At 49.3% G+C, this 17,546-nt stretch overlaps 1 protein-coding gene across 1 annotated transcript in view; it reads right to left on the bottom strand.

The window, feature by feature from the left end:
• The window catches only part of WNT3A (Wnt family member 3A), a 152,979-nt gene extending 147,169 nt beyond the window's left edge, over positions 1 to 5,810 (bottom strand). Inside the window, exon 1 of the mRNA XM_083186675.1 lies at positions 5,692 to 5,810. The gene's annotated coding sequence lies outside the window, so the exon portion shown is untranslated. The remainder of the gene's footprint in view (positions 1 to 5,691) is intronic.
• Between the last annotated feature and the right edge of the window lie 11,736 nt (positions 5,811 to 17,546).

Genomic DNA, 17,546 nt, shown 5'->3' with positions numbered 1-17,546 from the left:
GCTTCCAAATGGATTTCTGCTCGACAAAAGGACAGATATAATTTAGTATTGCTTCTGCTGTGGAACTACAAGTCCCAGCGGGCCCTTTAATACCACACATGCAGGTACTTGTGGTTCTCCTGGATGCAGGGGAGGCTTGTTGGGACTTATTGTTCCAAAGCAGCAGAACCCCAAATTATTGGGGGGGGGGGAGCCTTTAATTCTAGAGCGGTAAATGTACTATATGCCTCTTATTGAATATGCCACTCGTCCACTGTATTTAAGGGGGCAATAATATAAAATGCTAATGCATGTATAGAAGTATGTTTAAGACTATTGCCTCTTTAAATCCAGGGTGTGATTGCATGACTGCTTAGTAAATTGGCCCCAAGGCCTTTTGCAGGGGAAAACTGAGTATGTTTTCTGCTATCCAGAAGGGAACCCCTCGGTACATGCAGCTGAAAGGTTATTTAACACATTTAAACAATCTTGTCCTATGAAATAAATGCTCATTTTTGCATGTTAAACAATGTAATAATAGGTGCTCTCCGGTCCCTAGTCTGTACTCATCCTGTTCTTATGAAAGACAAACACCAACATTTGTGCTATTGTTACAGAGTATAATGAGCTAATTCTCATCCTGAGCTCTAGCGCGGCCTGGTGGCCAATAAGCAAAATTACACAATACAATGAGATTCTGGCCTCGCAGATTTGGCTGAAATGAGATCCCTGCTCCCCATTACCTAATGATAAATGATGACAAGGGTACCCCCAAATCACACATCTACCGAGCTATATTCGATTAATTTAATGATAACAACATAAGGAGGATTTGGGGAAATGGCCTTATCTATCTGGGAACGTGGTTAGAGGTGGCTGACCACGTTCTGTACTGATCTATAGAGGAAAGGGAATGGATAACAGTGGTCAGTTATATAACAGACCGGAACAAGCCATACAGGGCACAAAGCATTAGGAAATATTTACGTTTCGGTGCCGCGAACCTCATGCTCCCAAATGGTTTATTTAGCAGAATACAATAATTCAGATGATCTTTTAGATGCTATTACTAGCTCCAGTGTTAGACATAGGCAGATCTCTGCTTCTCTCATACCCCTTTCACTTGCCGGTTTCTTGCCGGTTCGACCTGGTAATTGGTGCGATGTGAAAGGGGTTACCGGGTCCAGCAAACCGGTAGCAACATGGCAATACGAACCAGTAAAAAAAGAAGGGCTCTTACCGGTTCGTTGCCGTGTTGCTTTGCGGTGTGAAATGGTTAATCAGCTCGAGCGCCTCGTTTCCCGTTCACACTATGGAGGAGGCAGCGCTGGGAGCAGCGCCAGCTCTAAGCGCTGACTCCTCCCCCACCCCGATGATGCTCTGCCCCACCCCCACATGATGTCGGCAAACCGGCAATATTGCCAATTTGCTGATACGATCTGGACGGACCAAAATGCAGGATCACACCGGGACTGAACCATTTTTGCGGTCTGAAAGCGGTATTAGAGGTGTATTTACCAAACTTGGGATGGAGATAAAGTGGAGAGAGATAAAGTAGCAGCCAGTCATCTGTCATATTACAGGATGTGTTTAAAATATAACAGTTAGGAGGTGAATGGTTGGTATTTTATCTCTCTACACTTTGGGCCTGATTCAGACCTGTCCACTAGGCTGCATATACTCGCAGCCTATTAAACTGGTCAGCGCCATCCGCCGCCCCGCCAAACAACAGCCGCCTGCATCCCCTCACTAGCATGTAAGGGGATGTGTTCCATCTCGTACACATGCCGCCAACCATCAAATTATTTCTCTCCCCTCAGTCTGAACTGACTTCTTTCCCGCCGCAGATTGCCAAAAAGGGGGTTAGGCACACGTCATGTGACATCATCCACCCGCTTTCAGCAGGCATCTATCCGCCTGTGTTCCCCTGCTCCAGCCCCCTGTCCGCCCCCGGTTCGGCTACGCACAGACTGTGCACACTGGGGAATCATTCCATGCTACACAATTGTAGCCTGGCACAGGGCAGGATTTCACCCTGGCAGGGCAGCGTATACCTGATTGCAGGGCTGTAAAATTTAGCAGAGCAGCTATCAGGTCTGAATTAGGCCCTTAGTAAATAGACTCCTTAATCCTCAAAATATTCCTCCTTTTAGTCACCAATAAAATCCATTCCAGAAGAAGCATCAAAGGTTCTAGAGAAAATAAAATACTGCAATAGTGACGTGCTGCTTTGTACTGTAAAAAATATATTTTTTAATGGTTTTCCTTAAATAAAAGTTTAAAGACATAAACATGGATGCATCCATAATGTATACACCCGTTCCAGTATAAAGTCGGCAAATAATCAGGTGGGCTCCAACTTCAAGTAGGACTTCACTTTACAGGGATTATTCAGGTTGGCTCGTATTTGGCCGAATTCGTTCCAGGGGCCCATGTTATGGGTATGGGCAAAAATACGCATGTGCAGACTCGCTGAGTATCATATTTGTGGGGACGTGCGCACACAGTGGGCCGGGAAATGGGCAGGCAGGGGGCTAGGTTTTCTGACTGTACAGACTCCTGTACTTAGGATGCCACCAGGTCTTAAACCACCAGGCAGTAGAGGCTTATATAATTGGCAGGAGATCACATGATCTCGTTATTAAAATAGTGAAGGATTATTCGATTATGGCAGAGAAATATTACTTGCAGACATTCACAAATAGTAATCAGAATGTTTCCAGGCGGTAATATGTAAATGTCGATAAGACACAGGTAGTTTCCACGACCAGAGAAATAAAAAAAAATCTGTCTCATCACTAATAATGTATATTGTTTTAGGCACTGCACACATAGGGGGAAATTTACTAAGAACAAATGGGTATGAATGCACTCACTCATACCCATTCTATCTGTTATACTGCCCGGGAACACTGCATCGGCTGATTTACAAACAGCCGAATGAGGCTGAGTCAGCCGTATTCGGCTGATATGAATGCATACGCAATCGATAGAACACAGCCGTATGTGGCCATAGTGTTCTATTTGAGCAGCAAATTTACAAATATGTAAATTTGCATATACCAATTTCCCAGTAAATACGAATGATAAGTAGAACATGTTTTTGCTGCGAGTTTTGCTGAGCCTGCAGAGATCAGTCACATACATGCAGGTTTACAATTATAAAAAAAAATTGAAAAATAAATAAATAATTGTTTAACAAAAAAAAGCCGTTGGGTCCCCCCCCCCCCCCCCCCGCCCCCCCAAACAGTTAGCAGGGTAATGCCACAGCCAGGAAGACTTTTTATCCAAGCTCCCCTTGGCCAAAGCATAACCCCCAGACTGGTCAGCCTGGGCTGGGGGATTGGGGTCCCCCCAATAAAGTGACCCCCCCCCTCCAGGGCACCTCCTGCCCAGACTGAAGCCCTGGGCTGTCCCCGGTGACCCAGGGTGGTGGGCATCGGGCTGATATTGTGGTGTAAAATTAGATTAATAAACTATTGAATTTTGTAGTGGAACTACAAGTCCCAGCAAGCCTCCCCCATATGCAGGAACTTGGAGAACCACAAGTCCCAGCATGTGGGGCATTAAAGGGCCCACTGGTACTTCCACAACAAAACAATAGTGAAATAACACACAGACATCTTAGAACAATTAAACGTTAATTCATTCCACAACCACTTATACATACTCACCTATAGATTTCAACATAGGCCCATCCCCTTGTCCAGTAGAGATCCTGATGGTACCTGTGGAAGGAAATTATAATCACCAACCAATCCGGCGTAGATTGCATCCTCTTAGGTCAATATAGCATCCAGGGGTTAAAAAATGCTGTCCTGTTACCTTGGCAAACGTGAGAAGCCCAAGTGTGTTTACACTTGGGGCTCCTCCCCCGAACTAGGGGATTTGCCAGTGACATCAGACACCGGGTCCTCCCCAGCCAATCAGCAGCGACTAGCCAATTGATTGGTGAGTATAATTTCCTTCCACAGGTATCCTATTGGATTGTACTGGAGAAGAGGACTGGCCTATGTTGGAACCTATAGGTAAGTATGGATGAGTGCTTGTGGTATGAATGGAAGTTTTCTATTTCTAATGTGTCTGTGTGTTATTTCACTATTGGTCAAGCTGTGGAACTACAAGTACCAGCGGGCCTTTAATGCCCCACATGCCCGGAATTGTGTTTCTCCAAGTCCCTGCATACGGGGGAGGCTTGCTGGGACTTGTAGTTCTACTACAAAACTCAATAGTTTATCAATAATATCAGCCCGATGCCAACCGCCCAGGGGCACCGGGGACAGCCCTGGGCTTCAGCTTGGGCATGGGGTGCCCTGGAGGTTGAGGACCCCCTTTATTGTGGGGTCTCCACTCCCCCAGGGTCCCAGCCGAGGGGGATATTGGCAAGTCATGGATAACAACTACAGAGATGCAGGAACTTAGCTAAGAGGACTACAACTGAAAGCATGGTGTGTGTATCAGCAGCAATCCTCCATAATATCAGTAGCCAGGAACAGGGACTGAACGACTGAGCTCCAAGAAGAGATTATCACTGGCAATGAAGCACAGGCCTGACTACCTTATAACAGACATATGGGTCAATCACATCATGACTGCAAATAGACCAGCCCATGATTTCTACAAAGCAGCGAAAGCTGAGTGGCTGCACCACATGCATAGCATCCTAGCAACCTAGTAACATAGCAACCCCGGTACCATCAATCAACGCGGCAAACCTGACATGGCGTCCAGGCAGGGCCGGCGCCACCACTAGGCAGCTTCAGGCATTTGCCTAAGGTGCCGGTCACTGGAGGGCGGTACTGAGCTGCAGCCACCCCCCCCGTCGGAGTTGGAGGAGGAGGCTGCCAAGTACCAGCAGCTATTTATCCCAGCAGGTGAGCCGGCCTGTACTCCCTCCCCCTCCTCCGGCCCTTGTCAGCAACACCCCGCCCTCCTGTGGATCTGATTGGAGGGAGGCGCCCGCACCCCCCGCAGCCCCGTGCCATGGAACTGATTAGCGGGAGGCACCCGCACCCCCGTGGCGTGGATCTGATTAGCGGGAGGCGCCCGCACCCCCATGGCGTGGCTCCGATTAGCGGGAGGCGTCTGCACCCCCATGGCGTGGCTCCGATTAGCGGGAGGCACCCGCACCCTCTGTGCCGTGGATATCATTAGCGGAAGGCGCCCGCACCCCGTGCACTCTGCGGGTGATGGCCACACCCCCCCCCGGCACCCGCTCCCCCCCCTTCTAGTCCTCAGCGGCAATCTGCGGGTGATGGACGTCCTCCCCCCCCCCCCCACCGGCTGGGGGTGTCCATCACCCAATTGCCTAGGGTGCCAAGTAACCTTGCACTGGCCCTGCGTCCGGGACACCTGGACTATTTATATCAGGTACTGTAACTGTGTTCATTGCGCTGTTTTCGGCTACGAATTACACAACGCAATGTAAACACACGAGGGTCAAATGTAACAGGGTGAGAGACTTAGAAAGTGGGAGATTTTGGGAGAGTTTTCCCAATTTTTTCAAAGTGGCAATTAATTACATGGCAAAATCACCCTAGGTTTTCAGTGTAAATGATTGCCGCTTTTAAACAAAATGGGAAAACTCTCCCAAAATCACGCACTTTCTAATTCTCACACCCTGTTACAGTATTTGAATTCTGCTGCAGCCGAGCTTCCGGAGCCCCCATAGGTTAGTGTAACATCAGCCCCTGTGATGGTGGAATGTCGTACCTGTACCTTCCGGATGACAGGTTGGTTCAGTGACTTCAATGGCTTCTTCTGTACGGGCACCTGCGGCAAACGGATGAGCACCCCAAGAGAGCCCCACACGGTGACAACAATATATTAAACAGGTTTCGATGGTCACCACTGCAAGTTAAACTGGGTTATTACCAATCACATATAATATGTATCAGCACAATCTGTAAATGAGTAACTTGTAACAACAAGCGTAAATATAATCCTTCAAATAAGACACTTAAATAACCTTAGCAATCAATTGCATCAGTCATGAATAATGCTATAATACCATTAGGCAATTACCCAATAAATGGCGTTTTACTAATGAAGTTCAGTCTAAGCTTATAAGGCGCAACAAGTGTGTTGCAGCTCCGTACAAAGGAACAGTACAGGGAGACAAAACTTAACATTAAAGTAAATAAATGACAAAAATGGAGTACAGGTAACAGAGCGCCTTAGTTCAATACACATTACAGCTTAGATGTAAGTAGTGAGGACGTGATCAGCATACTACAAGGGGCTGGAGACAAAAGATGGAGAGTATGCAATCGCAATATGGTTCCAATAGAGGGTGCTGTTGAGCATAGTGGGCGGTATTCAATGAGGCTGATTCGCCAGGTTTTTATGGCGATTTTGTGCTGTAAGGCGAATTTCTGACTAAAACGGTGAATCACCCTATTCAATGACCAGATGGCGAATACATTTCAAGGTTTTTTTTGCTATGATTCACCGAGTAGCAATCGCTATCTTTTTATGGTGAAGTGGAAGGTGAACTTAAAATAAAGTGTTTTGTTTTTTACAATTGGTGTAAAAAAATCTGAAATTTTATTCTGAGGAGGGGCATGCTATTTTTATTCATGTGCTGTAAGCACATCTCCTATATATTTGGCTACATCTGTCACTCAAAGTGGGTGTCTGTGTCTATAACGCTCTGTTCCTGGACTTTCCTCTTAATGTGTGATTGCCTTCATCTGTGCTGAACACCTTTCTGAGAAATTAACCTGTTTAAAACAGGTGATGGCAATCATACATTAAGGGGAAGTCTAGAAACAGAGCATTGTGTCCCTCCTGGAGAGGGTCATGTTGGGAGGTATGTGACAGAGAACCAGCCCAGTGAGCCCACAGACAGTGCCAGACACCCACTGCCTTCCCATGTTGCCCAGCACTGCTACTCCACAGCCACCAGGTGAGCGCCCCCCCTCCCGCGATTTGCGGCAAAACCTCCCCCCCCCGCGCCCCCCCCCCCTCCCGCGATTCGCGGCAAAAACACCCGCACCCCCGCGACCCCCCCACCGCGATTCGCAGCAAAAACACCCCCGCGACCCCCCCTCCCGCGATTCACTGCAAAAAGAACCCCCCACGACCCCTCCCGCAATTCGCTGCATAACCACCACCCCGCGACCCCCCCCCTCCCGCGAATCGCGGCAAACCCTCCCCCGTGACCCCCCCCCCCCCCGATTCGCGGAAAAAACACCCCCCCCCGCGACCTCCTTCCCGCGATTCGCGGCAAAAAGAACCCCCCCGCGACCCCCCCTTGCACGATTGGCGGCACACCCCCTGCGACCCCCCCTCCCGCGATTCGCGGCACCCCCCCCCGCAATTCGCAGCAGCCCCAGGATTAAATGGCACATGCAAAACACTGACATGGCTATGGTCGACAATGAAAAAGGTTGACATGAGTTTTTGAAGATTTATTTTTAATTTTTTTAATTTTTTCATATTCATTGTCATGTGTCGACATGGACACCAATGAAGTGGCACACTTATGTCAACATTTACATGTGTTGACCTTTCTGTGTTGATTTTTTCTTGTGGCGATTCGCGTCACACCCCCCCGCAACCCCCCCTCCCGCGATTCGCGGCACCCCCCGTGACCCCCCACCTCCCGCAATTCGCGGCAACCCCCCACCGGAACCCCTGTGAACCCCGCCCTCCCGCGATTCGCGGCACCCACCCCCGCGACCCCCCCTCCCGCAATTCGCGGCACCCCCCTGTGATTCGCGGCAGCTCCAGAATTAAATTGCACATGGAAAACACTGACATGGCTATGGTCGACAATGAAAAAGGTTGACATGAGTTTTTGAAGTTTTTTTGTCATTTTTTGAATATTTTCATATTCATTCTCATGTGTCGACATGGACACCAATGAAGTGCCACACTTATGTCAACATTTACATGTGTTGACCTTTCTGTGTTGATTTTTTTCTTGTGGCGATTCGCGTCACACCCCCCGCAACCCCCCCTCCGGCGATTCGCGGCACCCCGGCACCCCCCCACGACCCCCCCCCCTCCCGCAATTCGCGGCAACCCCCCACCGGAACCCCCATGAACCCCGCTCTCCCGCGATTCGCGGCACCCACCCCCCGCAACCCCCCCCCCTCCCGCAAATCGCGGCACCCCCCGCGATTCGCGGCAGCCCCAGGATTAAATGGCACATGCAAAACACTGGCACGGCTATGGTCGACAATGAAAAAGGTTGACATGAGTTTTTGAAGATTTATTTCATTTTTTGAATGTTTTCATATTCATTGTCATGTGTCAACATGGACACCAATGAAGTGGCACAATTATGTCAACATTTACATGTGTTGACCTTTCTGTGTTGATTTTTTCTTGTGGCGATTCGCGTCACACCCCCCCGCAACCCCCCCTCCCGCGATTCGCGGCACCCCCCGTGACCCCCCACCTCCCGCAATTCGCGGCAACCCCCCACCGGAACCCCTGTGAACCCCGCCCTCCCGCGATTCGCGGCACTCAACCCTGCGACCCCCCCTCCCGCAATTCGCGGCACCCCCCGTGATTCGCGGCAGCTCCAGAATTAAATTGCACATGGAAAACACTGACATGGCTATGGTCGACAATGAAAAAGGTTGACATGAGTTTTTGAAGGTTTTTTTTTTTCATTTTTTAAATATTTTCATATTCATTCTCATGTGTCGACATGGACACCAATAAAGTGCCACACTTATGTCAACATTTACATGTGTTGACCTTTCTGTGTTGATTTTTTCTTGTGGCGATTCGCGTCACACCCCCCCCACCCCCCCCCACAACCCCCACTCCCGCGATTCACGGCACACACACACCCCCCCCCCCCCGCGATTCTCGGCACCCCACCCTGTGACCCCCCCTCCCGTGATTCACGGCACACCCCCCGCGACCCCCTCTACCATGATTCGCCGCAACCCCCGCCCCCGTAACCCCCCTCCCGCGATTTGCGGCAACCCACCCCGCGACCCCCCTCCCGCGATTCTCTGCAATCCCTCCCCTCCTGCGATTCGCAGCATCCACCCCCCCACAACCCCCCCTCCTGCAATTCGCGGCACCCCCCGCGACCCCCCCTCCTGCAATTCGCGGCACCCTCCGCGACCCCCCCTCCCGCGATTCGCGTACACCTAAGTTGCAATACAGGCATCTTTCATACAATTCTAACCATATTTCTCATATACAAACGTTCACAAATTAAGGGGGCGCAGCCCCTTACGACGGTGTGAAGAGCGCCGTAGGGCGCGATGAATCACCTAGTGAATATATATTTAATTAAAAAAAATATATATATATATTTTTTTACACAGACCAGCCAGCAGGGGGCCGGAGCCGAGCCGCTCATTAGATATTCATATATTTACTTCACCCGATCATTACATATGCATGATCGGGTGTAGTGAATATACCCGGTCCCCTGCTGGCACCCCTGTGCTGCCTGGCTCCCGGGGAGCCCACCTCCCCCCCACAAACGTTCTGGGGCAGGCAGGGAGACTTCCATCTCCCTGCCTGCCACCGTCCTCAGGCTCCCTGCGGTGTCCGCCGCAGGAGCTCAGATTCGCCAGTCAGGGGCAGCGAGCCCCTGACTTGTTGAATACCGGAGCCGGCGAGGCTCCGGAACGCAGCGAGCAGTGGCGAATGTGCAGCGAATCCTAAACAGGATTCGCTGCACGTCGCCAGTATTCACATTGAATACCGCCCATAGTCTCACTGTATAGTGATAGACTTCCAATAGAGGGTGCTGTGGAGCATATACAAACAGCCAAGTCTAAACCCATTGTATAGTCCCTGACCGCAGCCCTATTTGTTCTCTGAAGGAACACAGTGGGGAAAATTTGCTGAGAAACTAATATGGCCGATGCCGGGTTCGACTGCATGTGACCGGCATCGGCTGTGTTTTCAGGAAAATATGACCCATAAATAAGGCAGATTTACTAATTATTTACGGGATTTGTATTTCACGATGGCGTAGGTTGCCGTATTTTATTATAAGTAGCGGAGAATGTTATGGTTTACATTCCCTGCTCCTCCCACTAAGTGAACCATTGTCAGCCTAGTGAAACTCGCTTCCTGATTGGCTGCTTGGCGGGCATTCACGCCCTTCAGGGGAGGACTGGAGAATGTAAACAATAACATCCATCGCTGCTCAGTCCATGGGAATGCATACTCGATCCTGGATGCTACATGGACCAAAGGGAACCAATCTTTGCCGGAGGTCTTGGTAAGTATAATTTCCTTCCACAGGTACCCACGGATACTACTGGACAAGGGGACTGACCTGCGGGGGACCAATAGGTACGTATAGTGTGTGTGATTGTTAATTAAGTTGTACTCTTCTTATGTGTCTGTGTTTTTTTAACTATTTGCATTGTTGTAGAACTGCCAGCTTGCCCTCTAATTTCCTACATGCTGGGACTAGTGGTTCATCAAGTCCCTGCATGTGGTGCAGGGGCTTGCTGGGACTTTTAGTTCCACAACATTGTCCAATAGTTTATTCTACTTTTACATGGAAAGCATCAGCCCCTGGGTGGGGGCAACAAGGACAGCCCCGGGCTTCAGCCCAGGCAGGGTTAATTCTGGAGTGGGAACCTCTTTATTGGGGGGTCCCCACTCCCACAGGGTCCCTGCCTAGGCTCACCGGTCAGGGAGTATAATGTTTTGGCCGGGGAAACTAGTATAGTTCCCCCTGGCTGTGGCATTACCTTGCTGGCTGGTTGAGCCCGGTGCTGGTTCTCAAAATACAGGTGACCCCTATTCATTTTCTCCCCCGAATTTTGGGAACCAGGACCGGCCCTTGAGCCTGGTGCTGGTTTTAGAAATTCCAGGAAACCCTAGTCACTTTATCCCATGAATTTCTAAAACCAGGACCGGCTCTATGACCCAGGAGTATGTAATTCCCGGGCGGAACCCCACAGTATCACTAGCTGATGGAGATGGCTAACGGTGTCACAGTTGGGCTGGCTGGGGCCAGTGTGGGTGAGAGTACCTGTTTCCAGTAGCCGGCTCCTGACGGTCGCATTTTACACGCTACAGACCCCACAAGTCGGCTGCTGGGTCTCACTTCAATAGTAGCTGTCACCCCAGCTCCTGTCTCTTTCTGCTGTGATGCGCTGGATGCCCACTTTAATTCTTTCTGCAAAAGAAAATATAATCAGTATTCCAACAGTAAATGCAGCTATTATTTATTGTATAGTTATTGCCGATGTCTGCTCCTGTCCCGATCTCTGAGGCCAAAGGTCAGTAATGGCGACAAGCTGAAAAATGCTCCAGAAATGACCGGGCCATAAGGATTTATTTTAGTAATGGTTACAACCTGTTGGTTCCAGGACATAATTCAGCATCAGTTGTGATTTTGATATACAGAGGATTGTTCGCATATTACCGATAGCACCTGGTTGCGCAACAGAGCTGCAAAGCTAGTCGCAGGGACTGCGTGTGACATCAGGTGTGCCCCCCCCCCCATAATCTGTACGGTCATGCCTACATTGCCTGGACTGTGGCCCTCCATTGTGCCAGAGATTTCGGACACATGTTCTCAATGCGACTGCAGTTTACGGCCCCGCGCTCAGGTGCTGCAGATCTCCCACCAGTATTGAATAAGGCCCTTTATGTGGAACCTATGGGGGGTAATGTGTGTGTTCTGTGTTTTTTTGGGGTATGGGTGAAAACCGGACCAACACAAATTCCCCGGACCACCGGACCGGACATCAAACTCTGCATTTTGTAGCTTGTAGCCTCCGGTCCGGGGGGTGTCCTGTCCGGAGGTGTCCTGTCCGGGGGAGGGGCTGCCTGTCACACCTGTCACCAGGTAGAGGAGGGGGGGTAGAATAAAGTCTCCCTGTATGGTCCGGGCATGTAGCAAAAAACGGACGGTCCGGACCACCCGGGGAGGCTGTAATCTCCCCTTCCCCATGTCCCTGATGATAGCTATCACAGGGACCCCCCCGGACAAGACACCCCCCGGACAGGACACCCCCCGGACGGGACCCTACAAGCTCCGGACTGCAGATTTTGATGTCCTGTCCGGCAGTCCGGGGTTTAGTCCGGTCCGGTTTTTACATAGTCCCGTTTTTTTGTGTGTGTTCTCTCCCTACTGGATGGGCTTCTGGCTGTGTGATAGGGCTGATTGACGGCAAACATCACATGTAACAAACTGGGTGCAATGCCCTCTCCGCTTATTCTCCAATAAAGGATATGCTGTGGCTGCCAGCTCCTAGACACTTAAGTCAGGGTAGCCTAATGGTGATGGCACGGCTGGGGTAGTGGTCAGTATCACCAGCTGATGGAGATGGCTAACGGTGTCACAGTTGGGCTGGCTGGGGCCAGTGTGGGTGAGAGGACCTGTTTCCAGTAGCCATCCACACTGACTCCAATTGGGAATGGAACAGTGTGCTGAGCCAAGTGGTAGTGGAACGAGGCACATGGCCCAAAGCTGACACCCCAAAAACAACATGAAAATCTCATTTTGAACTTTTCAAGTGTCAACCTTTTTCGTGTCGACTTTTTTTTGCTTGTGTTGACCTTTTTCTTAGGTCAACCTTGTGCATCTTGGTCGACCTAAGATACCACACCTGGCCCTGTATCTAGAGCTGGATATTTTCCATTTTTTCCATGGGTAACCCGTGGTAACCTATAGGGGATCATTCTGGTTTGTTCGCTCGCATGCAAATTCACATGCGAGCGCGATGTTTATTATCTACGCATGCGCATTTCTGCACATATGTATGCGCAGGGTGCGAGCGGCCACCGCAAACAGAGTTTTCGATGGGTGCACTCATTCACATTGTGGTGATGGTGGGGGGGGGGGCAGCGGATAGTAGCCCCCATGGGAACAATCATCGTTACATTGGCGCTCCCATGAAAACGCTGGGGGTTTCCATGGAAATCACCCTGTGACTTGGGTGCCAGAGGGCGGCTGACATCACTGGATGGATGTCAGCTGCCCACTATGGTCCCCTCCAGAACACACGCAAAACCCCCCATAGGTTCCGCATAAAGAGCCTTATTCAATACTGGTCGGAGATCTGCAGCACCTGAGCGCGGGGCCGTAAACTGCAGTCGCATTGAGAAAATGTGTCCGAAATCTCTGGCACAATGGAGGGCTGCAGTCCAGGCAATGTAGGCATGTCCGTACAGATTATGGGGGGGCGCAGTGCCTGGTGTCGCACGCAGCCCCTGCGATCCCAAAATATGGCCGGCCTGCGCCAACAGCTCTGTTGCGCAACCAGGTGCTACCGGTAATATGCGAACAATCCTCTGTATATCAGGTTGTAACCATTCTTATGGCCCGGTCATTTCTGGAGCATTTTTCAGCTTGTCGCCATTACTGACCTTTGGCCTCAGAGATCGGGACATCAGCAATAACTACACAATAAATAATAGCTGCATTTACTCTCATTAACGTTGGAATGCTTTCGTTTTGCAGAAACAAATAAAGACACTACTGTATTTCATTCTGCCTAAACTGCTCTGTGTAGGTTTTGGGATTTGCACAAGGTTCCTGTACAAGGGCAGACGGCGAGCAGGTGTCTCACCGGGTACGTGACCCGAGACTGCTGAAGTAATTAGGCAATGCCTCATTTTTGTCCTTTTCATTAGTTGATCTTCATCGTTCTGGAAGTATGTCAGAGTTCAGAAGCCTCCCACCAATGATGGCCGCCTGATTGACAGGTGATAGGACTTTTTTTTTCTCCGTACGCTCTACCCCATGACCAAAATAAAATGTCAGCCCTGTCCGTATTGATGGATACTTTGTGCGGATAATTAAACTTTGATGATAGAACATATCTGGAATTTGATGTTCACTTTGGATTCCATTGTAATGGTTGCTTCTAAAAGTAAGTGGGCAAAAGTGAAGAGTAATTGGTGGGAACCGCTTCAAACTAAAATATCTTTTCAGTAATGATTTATTCTTCTGCCACCCAGAACTTTTAGGGAACCGTATATGAGAGCTTATGTGTATATATGCAGAGTACATAATGCATGGCAGCAGATCAGATAAATAAGAACCAAAAACATTAACCAAAATTATTTTCTCATTCAGAGCAAAGTTCTCAGCAAAGGTAGGAGCACACTTGCTTACCCATCCAGAACCGCCGGGAGACTCCTGATCATCGGAAGGTCCTCCCAACCTCCTGGAAAAATGGGCATGTCTCACGCTTCCCTGCCTTGCATTCTTTCTCTGCACTGTAAATGCCAGGGGGGAGGGGGATATGATGCAATTGTGCCATCTTGCCCCCAAAACTGCTCATCTACCAGCTGGCTACATTCCCTATGCACTAACCAGGCTGTCCCTCCCGTAGGGAGAGAGAAGAGGTGAGCAATGAGCTGGGCATACAGAAACTGTCAGGGAGAGAGCAGAGGTGAGGTAGTTATGAGCTGGGGAAACGGGGACTGTCAGGGAGAGAGCAGAGGTGAGGTAGCTGTGAGCTGGGGATACAGGGAGTGTCAGGGAAAGAGCAGAGGTGAGGTGTCTGTGAGCTGGGAATACATGGAGTGTCAGGGAGAGAGCAGAGGTGAGGCACCTATAAGCTGGGTATACAAGGAGTATCAGGGAGAGGTGTGGCAGCTGTGAGCTGGGGATACAGGTAGTATCAGGGAGAGAGTAGAGGTGAGGCGGCTGTGATCTGGGAATACAGGGACTGTCAGGTATAGAGCAGAGGCGAGGCAGCAGTGAGCTGTGGATTATGGATACAACTATCAGGCAGAGGCAAGGCAGCTGTGAGCTGGGCATACAGTGAGTGTCAGGGAGAGAGGGAAATGATAGGGAGAGAGGAGAGGTGAGGCATCTGTAAACTGGGGATACAGGGAGTGTCAGGGAGAGAGCAGAGATGAGGTAGCTGTGAGCTGGGAATACAAAGACTGTCAGATAGAGAGCAGAGGTGAGGCAGCTATGAGCTGGGAATACAGGAACTGTCAGGGAGAGAGCAGAGGTGATCAGCCATAAGCTGGGAATACTAGGACCATCAGGGAGATAGCAGAGGCGAGGCAGCAGTGACTGTCAGGCAGAGGCAAGGTAGCTGTGAGCTGGGGATACAGGGACTGTCAGGGAGAGAGCAGAGGCGAGGCAGCTGTGAGCTGGGAATACAGGGGGTTATTCTAGTTCATTCTTTCTGACAAAATCCTTCTTAGATGGACAAAACCATGTGCACTGCGGGTGGGGCAGATGTAACTTGTGCAGAGAGAATTCGATTTGGGTGGGTTTTTTCTTCAAAGTGAGATCTATATTGCAGTGTAAAATCATGCAGTCAGTATTTTCCCTGCACAGAAACAAAAAAACTCACCCAAATCTAATTCTCTCTGCACATGTTACATCTGCCCCCCTGCAGTGCACATGGTTTTGTCCATCTAAGAAGGATTTTGTCAGAAAGAATGAACTAGAATAAACCCCAAAGGGAGTGTCAGGGAGAGAGCAGAGGTGAGGTGGCTGTGAGCTGGGAATACAGGGCGTGTCAGAGAGAGAGCAAAGGTGAGGCAGCTATGAGCTGGGAATACAGGAACTGTCAGGGAGAGAGCAGAGGCAAGGTGGCTGTGATTTGGGAATACAGGACCATCAGGGAGAGAGCAGGGGTGAGATGGCTGTAAGCTGGGAATACAGGGACTGTCAGGGAGAGAGCAGAAGTTAGACATCTGTGAGCTGGGAATACAGGGACTGTTAGGGAGTAAGTAGACGTGAGGAAGCCGAGTGGGGAATACAGGTAGTGTCAGGGAGAGAGCAGAGGCGAGGTGGCTGTGAGCTGGGAATACAGGGACCATCAGGGAGAGAGCAGAGGTGATCAGCCTCCTGTCCAACCATCTCTCTCTCTGTGCCCCCTCCCGTCCATCCCTCTCTCTGCGCCCCCTCCCATCCATCCCTCTCTCTGCGCCCCCTCCCATCCATTCCTCTCTCTGTGAACCCTTCAATCCATCCCTCTCTCTGTGCCCCCTCCCATCCATCCCTCTCTCTGCGCCCACTCCCATCCATCCCTCTCTCTGTGCCCCCTCCCATCCATTCTCTCTCTCTGTGCCCCCTCCCATCCTTCCCTCTCTCTCTGTGCCTCCTCCTGTCTGTCCATTTTAGTCCTCTCCATCTGTTTATGTCCCATCCTGTCCGTTCTTCTCCCTCTCTCCTCTATTTCTCTTGCTTTCTCCCTCATCCCCTCCTTTTCTATGAAAGCCCCCTTTCTCTCTATCTCTCTTCCCTCTCTCCCACTAAGTGACATATCAGTGACTTGGGGTTGGGGGGGGGGGGGGGGGTTAAAGATTTTGCTATGGGGCCCACAAAGTTCTAGTTATGCCCCTAACTATAGTTAAGAAGATTTCGTACTTAGACGGAAATCTTTACGGTCAGGGGAGTTAAATTATCGAACACTCTTCTTGGAGAGGTAGTGTCAGAAGAGACAAGAACTACATTTAAAATAAGGTTGGAAAAACATATTTTGGTTAAAAACATCCAGGGGTACAACCAATAATCAGAAATTGTCAAAAAATTTTACTTTTACTTTTACTTCAAAGTGAGATCTATATTGCAGTGTAAAATTAAAGCAGCCAGTATTTACCCTGCACAGAAACAAAATAATTAACCCAAATCTAATTATCTGCACATTTTACATCTGCCCCCCTGCAGTGCACATTAGAAGGAATAATAAGAGATAGTATCGAAAATTTCTTAGAACAGGAGAAAGTGATAAGTAAGGCTCAGCATGGGTTCATCAAAAATAGATCATGTCAGACTAATTTAATTAGCTTCTATGAGGAAGTCAGTAGGGGACTGGACTTAGGGAAATCTGCTTGATTTCGCTAAAGCTTTTGACACGGTGCCTCATAAAAGGTTATTAATGATACTAGGTAATTTAGGGTTAGAGATGAAATTTGTAATTGGATTAAAAACTGGTTGCACAATCGGGACAGAGAGTGGTGGTAAATGGCATACATTCCAGCTGGGGTAAGGTCCAAAGTGGAGTCCCGCAAGGTTCAATATTGGGACCCACCTTGTTTTTTTTTTTTTTAAATTGAGTATTTTTTATTATTTTTGCAAAAAACAAGAACAAACATCCAACAAAAATAAGCAAAACTGTGACAGACAGTGGCATTGCAGGATATCTGTAATTGTACAACAGGGGTATACAATACCTAGAATACTGCAGAGATAAGTAAGCATGTGTCCCGCAAAGTCTCGAAGAACATTATAAGGATAAATATACCTATCATCGCTCTAGGATATAGGCAAATGTGCAATCATTCAAAAAACCCGGAGGCGCCATCCGGGTCGTCAGAAGCGGATGAATCGGAGGATACACAGATAAAAAAAAATATAGCATAAAATGTTCTTCACACCCTACCATCCTGCAGTATTGAACAATTGGTTAGGGGGAAAACCACTGCCCCAAATCAAATAAGCGTAAACCCAAATTGGGCCGTATTAATTCTAATAAAGAAAAAACCCAAAAAGGACCCAAATCAAACCCCCAATAACCCCCCACCCTGTATGTCCCACCCCCAACCTGGGAATATCTGGAGCCCTAAACCTAACAATTCCCCCACTAACCTACACTTACTAGCCTATAATAACTACCCCCCACCCCCCACATCCCATCGTATAC

This window comes from Crinia signifera, chromosome 5, assembly GCF_055691185.1.
Source record: "Crinia signifera chromosome 5, ASM5569118v1, whole genome shotgun sequence".
NCBI classification, from domain to species: Eukaryota; Metazoa; Chordata; class Amphibia; order Anura; family Myobatrachidae; genus Crinia; species Crinia signifera.
Note: the sequence above shows the minus strand (reverse complement) of the source record. Positions and strands in the feature narration are given on the sequence as shown.